This window comes from Amblyomma mixtum, chromosome 3 (assembly GCF_055824585.1).
Source record: "Amblyomma mixtum isolate Tamu chromosome 3, ASM5582458v1, whole genome shotgun sequence".
In the NCBI taxonomy this organism is placed as follows: Eukaryota; Metazoa; Arthropoda; class Arachnida; order Ixodida; family Ixodidae; genus Amblyomma; species Amblyomma mixtum.
The window spans coordinates 331,429,334-331,437,924 of record NC_143014.1 but is presented as its reverse complement, the minus strand read 5'-3'; the positions used below and the strand labels follow the sequence as shown (position 1 = coordinate 331,437,924).

General features: G+C 42.7%; 1 long non-coding RNA gene across 2 annotated transcripts; it reads left to right on the top strand.

Annotated features, from left to right (window-relative positions):
• Positions 1-3,781: 3,781 nt before the first annotated feature.
• On the top strand, positions 3,782-7,427 carry LOC149355949 (uncharacterized). 2 transcript variants are annotated; one of them, XR_016289774.1, is made up of 4 exons: positions 3,782-3,993; positions 4,218-4,307; positions 5,397-5,508; positions 7,389-7,427. It is a non-coding gene; the product is annotated as an uncharacterized LOC149355949 (long non-coding RNA). The 2 variants fall into 2 exon arrangements; XR_016289773.1 differs by lacking the exon at positions 7,389-7,427 and having other exon boundaries at positions 5,397-5,696.
• Positions 7,428-8,591: the final 1,164 nt, after the last annotated feature.

Genomic DNA, 8,591 nt, shown 5'->3' with positions numbered 1-8,591 from the left:
GAGGGGAACAAAGGGGAAAAAAGGAAAAAGAGCGGCAATGCAACGAAATTTCAGCCGGCCATACGTCTTCGTAAAATGGGCACTTGCTGCATCGAAAGCTTAGGATACGCTCTTTTTTAGGCTGCTGAAAGTTTGAGTTTTGCCCATAAACCCTTTGGTGAACGACTGCAACACCGCAATGGCGCCCAGGAAACCTTCAATATCTGCATTTCGTAACTAGGGAACAAAAAAGTTGGAAGCCAACAAAATTATTTGCGACCGTTGCGTCTTACTCCAGGTATGTCCGACCTTTATATTGTTAATCCAGTCGTTGAAATGCTGTATTTGCTCCGTGCACTCTAAGAAAAAAGGGTGTAAGAAGGGTGCATCTTCACGACTTATGCTATCTGAAGGCGCATGGACTAAAGAAGCACTTTGCAGAGTGCATCGTTACACCCGTGTGGAGGTGGTGGAGGCCGTTAGTCTCTTTCAGAAAACTTACCCTCTTTTTTACTCTTCAAACCAGCTGTGTTCCCTCTGCGCGAAGAGGCTGTACAGCAAAGTATGCAGCCCTCACCGCCTCCCCTCCCTCTCGAAGATGGCCCTCTCCCGAAAGAGGGGTGGCGGGGTTATTTTGAGGACAATAGTTAAAAGCTATGCTGGCTCACGCTCCCCCACTGCATTGATCCTTTCACCCGCGCTGGCGACACTGACCGCGCCTCCTCGCTTCTTCAAGGGACCAGAAGCTATTTCTTCGAAGAACACGTACAGCGATCTTCTGCCCATCTCCGCCTGACATGGTCGGCAATAATGGCGGACGAAGCGGCTTGGCGGATGCACAGAAGTTACTGAAAAAAGGTGCATTGGCCGCGATCGGCCACGACAACCATCACGCATGCAAACATGCTCTTGGTTGCTAACGACCAAAATAATCACTAATATTCGGTGCATGTGCTTTCATACTCATGATTGGATATCATTTTAAAAAAGAAGTAAGTCAGCAAAGACAGACGGCATGATCGGTGCTGTGTTACTCCTCTGACCAATCGCAGCTCTGAACGAAATCAACAGTTTAGCGCTTCAACACACCAGAGGCATGAAAATTATTGCGCTTATAATTTCGGCTTGTGGTTAAGCTTTTATTAAAGAGGTAATAAAAGCTTTAAAAGGAACAGTTTTGCTTCACAGCCAGCGTAAGCTCTATTAGTCCGCGCTGTTCTTCATTTTCTAATAGCGTACGATAAGTACCAGGGCGGTTAATTCCCTCCGTACAATTTCGAATAACGTGCACTGCTTTTCGAATAACCCCTCGTTGTGGCACATGTTCCTGAGCAAATAACAGACGAATAACAGAAAGGGTTCACGTTAACATGCATACAAGTTAATAAATCAAAATCAGACGAACGAGCGAGATTGTTGACGCTGTAATTTTATGTTAGCTGAAGATGCAATGTAACGCAAATCCCGAATAAATTGCACTCTCATATTTCTGCTCCATTTCAACAGCAAAAAAGAGCCCTACTCGCTGATAAACGCGTGATCTTCACCACTAATACTGAGAACGCTGAAAAACAAAAATGCAAGAAACTAGGGAAGGAATAATTCTGCATCTGAACTGAGTTGTGAACGTGGCCTGACCATTCCATATATATAGGTACATTTTTGTTTACAGCACTTTTACCAAGACACGAGCCAGGCCTCAGAGTCGCACTTTTGCTGGTCTACTATGAGATCACCAGCATTTGTACATCTGCTCGGAAACTCCTCAACGCAGTGTAAAAGACATTTCTGCTTTTCCTTTCCAACAAGTGTACGGATCCTTTCTCTCGGCACAAGATAGCGAAGCCCATAGTAATCAGTTTTCGAGATAGCTGCATTTCCTGATCATGTTTTGGCGCGTACAAGTGTTTCACATAGAAGCAATTCAATTTCAGCTTATTTTAAATTGATAAACAGGGAGCGAGGTGACCAACGCGATTTAAGTCTATTCGAACTTCTCTTGCGTATGAAATTGTGCTGCACGCCTACAAGAGCAGAAATTAGCTTAAACTCAGTGTACGTGTGCGTAACTTTTAGCTTTTAGGTTGTTCCGCGCAGCTTTAATGCAGTCAAGTATAGTACTGATATTCAGAAATGAAGTTGACTGCCTCCAATTTTTTTTTTCGAACTGTAGCGCTATGGAAGCATCGAATTCAGCAACAAACCGGGTGCCAGAGGAAACAGTAATCAAGGCGCTTATATTGAGGCAGTGCATTGTGAATTCTTATGGAATGGTTCATGCGTCAGGAAATAACTCTTTCTTTTAGAGGCTAATGATAAGCACTAAACAGTACATTGCACTAGATAGACGCTGCCCGAAGACCCAAGCTCGAAAATAAATGAAACTACGGCGTATAAACCGGCAGGTTTTCCTTCATCATCGTAAGTTGCTTCGGATGACTGAGACTTTTGTCTTGTATGCACAAATAAAACTGAGCTAAAGGACACATTGTATCGCACTGACGAACCAATCTTTAACAAAACCATAAATTCAGCGGTGGCAACTGCCTATATTGAATAAAATGAAAGCGCGTATAATAGACGGAATCGCCCGAATAACCAGTCGGTTGAGGCGTCTTAACGGATGCTTGCTGGCATAGCGCTGGCAGGGCTCCATTTCTGCTCTGTTGACCCATTTTGAAAATATTTTGAGAACTTCGCGAACACTGGAACGATGAGAGGTGAGAACTGCTGCATCAGCAGTTGTCGACTGTCGTTTGAAGCCCTCTTCTGCGCCATCTTCCTCAAATGTTCAAATGTTGTGAATCCCCTTTGTTTGCCTGACGCTTCTGATCACTCGATGCGGCTTTATTAAATCAATATTTCTACAGCTGTATCTATTTCGATTGAGTTAAACTATTTTTGAACAGAGCGGTTTTTCTTTCTTCGGATTCTCCTCACACGTGCGGCCCCATAAGCACAAAAGAAAGTTGAAATTTCTCGCAGCAATATCACGCGGCAATATCAGTATTTAAAACTGTTACTGTGCCTGACATTGAATCAATAATGCTGCAGCATTTACATCGCTTTTTTAGCCGGTTCTATGACTGATTCAGAAGTACAGGAAGGGCAGTTTATTGATATATATTTCGCAGTGCCTTCTGTACGCGGTAGTAAATGAGAGCTGACGAGAACTTCCGAATGATGCTCGTAACTTTAAGCTGCAGCTGCTCTGAAAACTATTCTGTTGCATACGCCACACATTTACGGCAGCATCTGCGTAATTCATACTGCGTAATAGCTGGCTGCATTAAAGCTTCAAAGGGATACTGCAAGGACTGACAAGACGAGTCTCGCCGCGCTCGTTGTCTCCGATAACGGAAGAGTTGTGCGCACGCCGAAAGCGCGGAAAAATACGTGCCACAAGGGCAGAGAGGCGCATGCAAAAATAATAAGCTACCAGCACATTGCAACGACCAAAGGTTGTCGCCCGCACGTGGGTGGCTTGACCTTGGGACACTACTGGGAACGCAGACGTTCTTTCAGTCAGTGGAGAAAAGGAAAAGAGGGGAAGCGCGGGGTCCGGCGGAACGAAAGAAAGGCACGAAGCATGGAGGAAGGAAAACCTCCTCTGTAATTCCTCTATGGTTCGAAGCAAGCTTTGGAAGCGATGGCTGGCGATGGGTTGTAGTTTCTCGTGCTTTCTCCCTTCTCTCTCTTCAGGTCACGTGCCTGTCTATTTGGATTGGCCGCTCGCGTAGAGTCGAAGACGAAGCCGCTGTTTACCGCGCCTGGGTGCCGTTAGTGCCGTCGTGCAAGTCGCGACGCGCATTCCTCTTTTCATCTTGTAGTACGGGCCTGTGTGCGTTTAGGTTCTGTTCAGCGATTACTTCATCGTGCAAGCTTCATCGATGTGTGACGCTGCAGTGGGTGACATCTTCGCGAAAGAGTCAACGTCTGAAAGAAACAGCGCACGCCAGATCGTCGCGGCGCCCTCATCGTACGGATTCTTTGCGCCCAATTTCAACCGTACAAGTAAGTGACATTTTCGTTTGGTCATACGGGTTGTTTCCTGCCATCAAGTTATGGTGTGTTCAGTACAGATTTTTTTATCATGGATTGTGTGCGCGAGCCGCTGCTTGTTGCTATTTTCTTGTTTTGAGCCGGTCGCGTGCGGTCGGAGGGAGCCTATCGTGTACAACACACGATCGCAGCGGCGCAATCTGCCGGCGTCTTTCTCATGCTTTCTTTCGCTACAGGCCCTGATCCTTCGTCTGCCGTGCGAAAGAACATTGCCGGTCGTCTCTTCAACGCCAAGTATTTGTCCCTGCTCACGACCATTCAGTAAGGTAAGTCCAAGCCGCAGTCTCCGTTCAGAAAGGGGCGAGTAAATTAGGGTGCGCGCTTCTGTGGCACGTACTGCGCGCAGTGCTCACATCTACTGCAGCACTGTATATGTGATTCTTATTGGACCATAATCCCTTTGTAATTTTAGCGCTGCAAGGCAACTCCTTCTGCCAGGCCGCTTTTTTTTTTTGCGAATGGACGGCGTCAATTTTTTTTTCTTTATCACGGACTAGCAAGCAAACGATAAAACAGTAAACGTGAAATTTATTTATGCATAGGCACGAAATTAGCAGCTCATTTGTGCTCTGCGCTTCCTGGCATGCGGCCGTTTTCGCTTACACCTTGCAATATTTTTGCTAACCCAGAATGCGACTTATCATGCCAGCAGTTTTACTGCATTCGAATGGCAAGATGCGCTTGCTAATGGTGTTAAGTTGATATGTAACTGGCTCTTCACTCAGGCTGCGAACTAATAGAGAAAAGTGAACTTGTTTAGTTCTTTTTACTAGTGAAAAGGTTGGGGCTAGTTGGTGGCCAAACATTAGCTCACAAAAGCGTACAGTCTATGTCACCTCTTTTTGTGCTCTTGTATTCTCTTATGAAAGAGGGAGACTTTAGGTTTGATGTCGCTCTAAGATATTGAATAGAAGAATACGCTAGTATCTAAGCTTTTCTGTTTAGAACAATAAGGATTTTGGTTGCACTGCTGTAATCTGTCAACGAAAAAAAAATTCTGTAATGAATACTGTCAATCTCGTAAGCAGTAGCAGTATAGTTCTTTCTTTTTTCTGCAGTGGCTGTTAGAAAATATGTTAATTATGTTAGGCACTTAGTGGCAATTCACTGGTAATAGGCCATTGTGCTGTGGAAGTTTGTGTAGGCTTACTGTGCCAGTGCATTGCTTCAATTATGCCTCTTATAAATATGTGGCAAGTGCTGTAATGGATAAAGTTTGGAATAAAAAGTTGTTTGTTATTTTCAAAATATTCCTGTAGTTTTTTGAGCATGTGTGCTGCCATTACGTGGTTTAATGAACATATAAGTTATCACTAACCATTACACTAACGCTATAAATGACGCCTCTATTGCAGTGCACCTGGGAGAAGGAGGGATGCAAAGGTGCACAACCATTGTCACTCCTAGCACCGAAGTTCAGCCTGGATTCTTCAAAACCGTACAAGTGGCCGGGACTAGATGTGTGTGGTATGTATGTTTTTATGTAATTGGGACATTGTTGCAAGTTCATCATCACTTGATGTCCATCCGTGAACATAGTATGCTATGTTGCACAGCTGCAGCCATTCTATTACAGAGATTTTAGAGCTTTTCAATGTTTTCGAGGACTTAGTTCTGGAAGAATTTCTGAATAATGGTTTGATTAATTGTGACCACTTTTTATGGCATGAAGTATAAATTCAGTTTTTTTTTCTGCAAAAGTAGGCTGGACTTCAGCAAAGATTTCATATTGAATTAGTTTGAGAGGCGCTGCCTACAATCCATGTTGCTGACGTCAGAAAAAAATGACACAATTATGGTAATGCTTGGCAGGGTGGCATGCTACCAAGCTAATATGACTAGCACCGTTTATGCATGTGAAGCTTAATGTGATATGCAGCTACGTGAGGCTGTTAATCTTCTTTGCACTGTTCACACTTTCTTTTTGAGTAGGAAGGTGCTGTTCACTGATGTGAATAATTTCCAACAACTCACATGAATCCATATTAGTTTTATTTCACATCGGAGTGAACTTAAAATTTAATTAAGCTCACGTTCCCTGCATGTGACAGCAGATATGGAAGGAAACTGTTTTAATAGCCATTCTTGAATGCTGTCAGTCAGTGTTTACAATTTCATTATGCTAAGCATCTGAAAAGATGTGTAAAGGTAACATTCTATTGTGCCAGCAAAATGTAATTCATGAGAATTACTGCTGCTGCATATGCTGCAAGCATTGGATGAAGCAGCACTGTCTAAATAAAAAGACGAGATTTGTAATTTCCTCAAGCAAAAATAGTGCTTTAGAAGGAGACTGTTCTATGCTGCTTGTGTAGTTAATGTAGTCTGTCAGTGAAGGCCAGTCCATAACCAAAGCTTTTTGCACAGGCATAATGTAGAGGTGTAGTATGAAACAGGCTATGAACGTGAATAAAAAGTATCTGTATTATAATGTGGTCCAAATAATTTTTTGGGTATGACGTTACCTCATGCATGGAGACAATTCTTTAGATGTGTAAGTTGCCCTTGCTATTATTTCACATTTAGCCGAAAGCTTTTCTTTGTTTTCCAGGAGTGGTACGCTAAGATTTATAGTGCATAGCCTTTGTGCATAGGCCTTTCACCAGGTATTTAAACTGTATCGAAAGGCTGTGACAATGGAATGCACCCAAAAATGCCATCACAGGGACAAGCTTCCTGCTGTTTGCTAATTGGAAATGAATTCACAGGTAATATATGCAGGGAAAATTACAGTTGGAAGTATCACTCATTGATGCTCAGATAATCACCTACACTTCCCTTTTAGGAAGAAAATTCACTGTATGGGCAACAAAACATATAATGGCATCAGAGACCAGAGACATATTGTTAGCAAGGGCTGCATGAATCCTTAACCACTCTAGATACGGAGAAATAAAAACACGACAATGGAGGGAAGGGTTTGTTAAACGGCATTTTATTTTAGTATCACCTTTTAGTAGCTTCCATTTCATGCACATGTTATTCTGTTTCTCGATATGACCCTCCTCTTAGTCTGGCATCCGGGATGCCTACAGCCTGACCGTGCAGCTGGGTACAATAGTCTGGATTTTTCCTGAGAAGCCAGTGTGCTTGTGATAATGTCAGCATATGTGAGTGATTAAGTAGCTGCCATTTAGGACATGTTTTGTTTTTCCTGCATATCTTTTCTGATTTTGGTTCTCAATAATAAACAGAAGCCTGCACTTGTGGCATTGTTTTCATGCATTTCCATTTATCCCTGCCTTTTGTGTGGTTTACACTTTTAGACCTGAATTAACTAAGCCCATGGTCACGTCGTCTGAGCTTTGTGGTTACAAAATTCATTATATGTTTTCTTCTCTGTGCAGGTCAAATACATGGTACATACTGCCTCCACCTGTATGAAGAATACTGCCAGGGTCATTGCTGTAATATGGTGTAGCATGTGCCAGAATAAATATGACGGTATGTTTCTTTCTCCCATTCGTTTATGAATTTTTTGTGTACATTCTGCAGTAGTACCTGCACCTGAACACAATGACACAGACCATCTCACATGAAAGATTCGTCGCAACATTTTGACACTGCCTGCACTTCCAGAAAGACTCGGGCTTCTACCATATGGGTCAACTTTAGTTCTGCATTCAGTGGGCAGGTTTACGCTACAGAAGGGTAATAATGCTCTCGTGTGGACAGTATAAATACACCACCGAGTAGTGCATAGATACCCCTTGCAGTAGGACATTACTTTGTACCACTAGAAGGGTAACTTTATCCATCATGTAAGGGTATAAGCTTGCACCACAGGGGTGCAAACTTTGCTCTGTTTATGACGGTATAAGTTTAGTCTTTGACAAAGTAACTTTGCACTTCTATACGTAGCATAAATTTACCTGCTAAAGGTGCAAACTTGCACCTTGCATGCTAGGATATGTTTATGCTTTCCTCAGGCTAACATTTACCCCTTTTAGAAAGGCGTAATGTTATACCTAACTGGTTTAAAGTTACTCTTCTTATGTCAGTGCAAGTTTAGGCTATTAGAGCGTAACATTACTCTATGTGCGAGAGCATAAATACTTAGTCTCCAAGAAACAGCGTAACCTTACCCCCAAAAAGGTGTCAGCTCAGCGACAAGTGTTTTACCCCTCAAAAAGACTAAGATCACACCTTTTTTTCTTAGAGTGTGCTTTGCGCATATAGACGATAAACATTATTCGCCATAAACTTTAGACTACCAAGAATTGATAGATTAATAATTTAAAAAGTCCAAAATTAAAGCGAAAAACATTGTGTTCCGTCATCAGCAGTATCTGTGCGCAGCTACTTAACGGTTGCTGATATTTTCTTCGCGGTATAAACTGCCATTATCCGATGGCAATCGATGCTTTGAGAGCCTTGAATTCTTTGTTTACGCGGGGACATTTTGAAACACGAAACAAAGTTAAGAAGAAATTTTAATTCTACAAACGTTTCCGCATTCTCTGTCGGCCACCTTCAAATCAGTTTTCCAAATCTGACATTTCAAACGCAGTGAGAAGGTGAAAGTTTGGTTTAGTTTATGAGGTTCAACG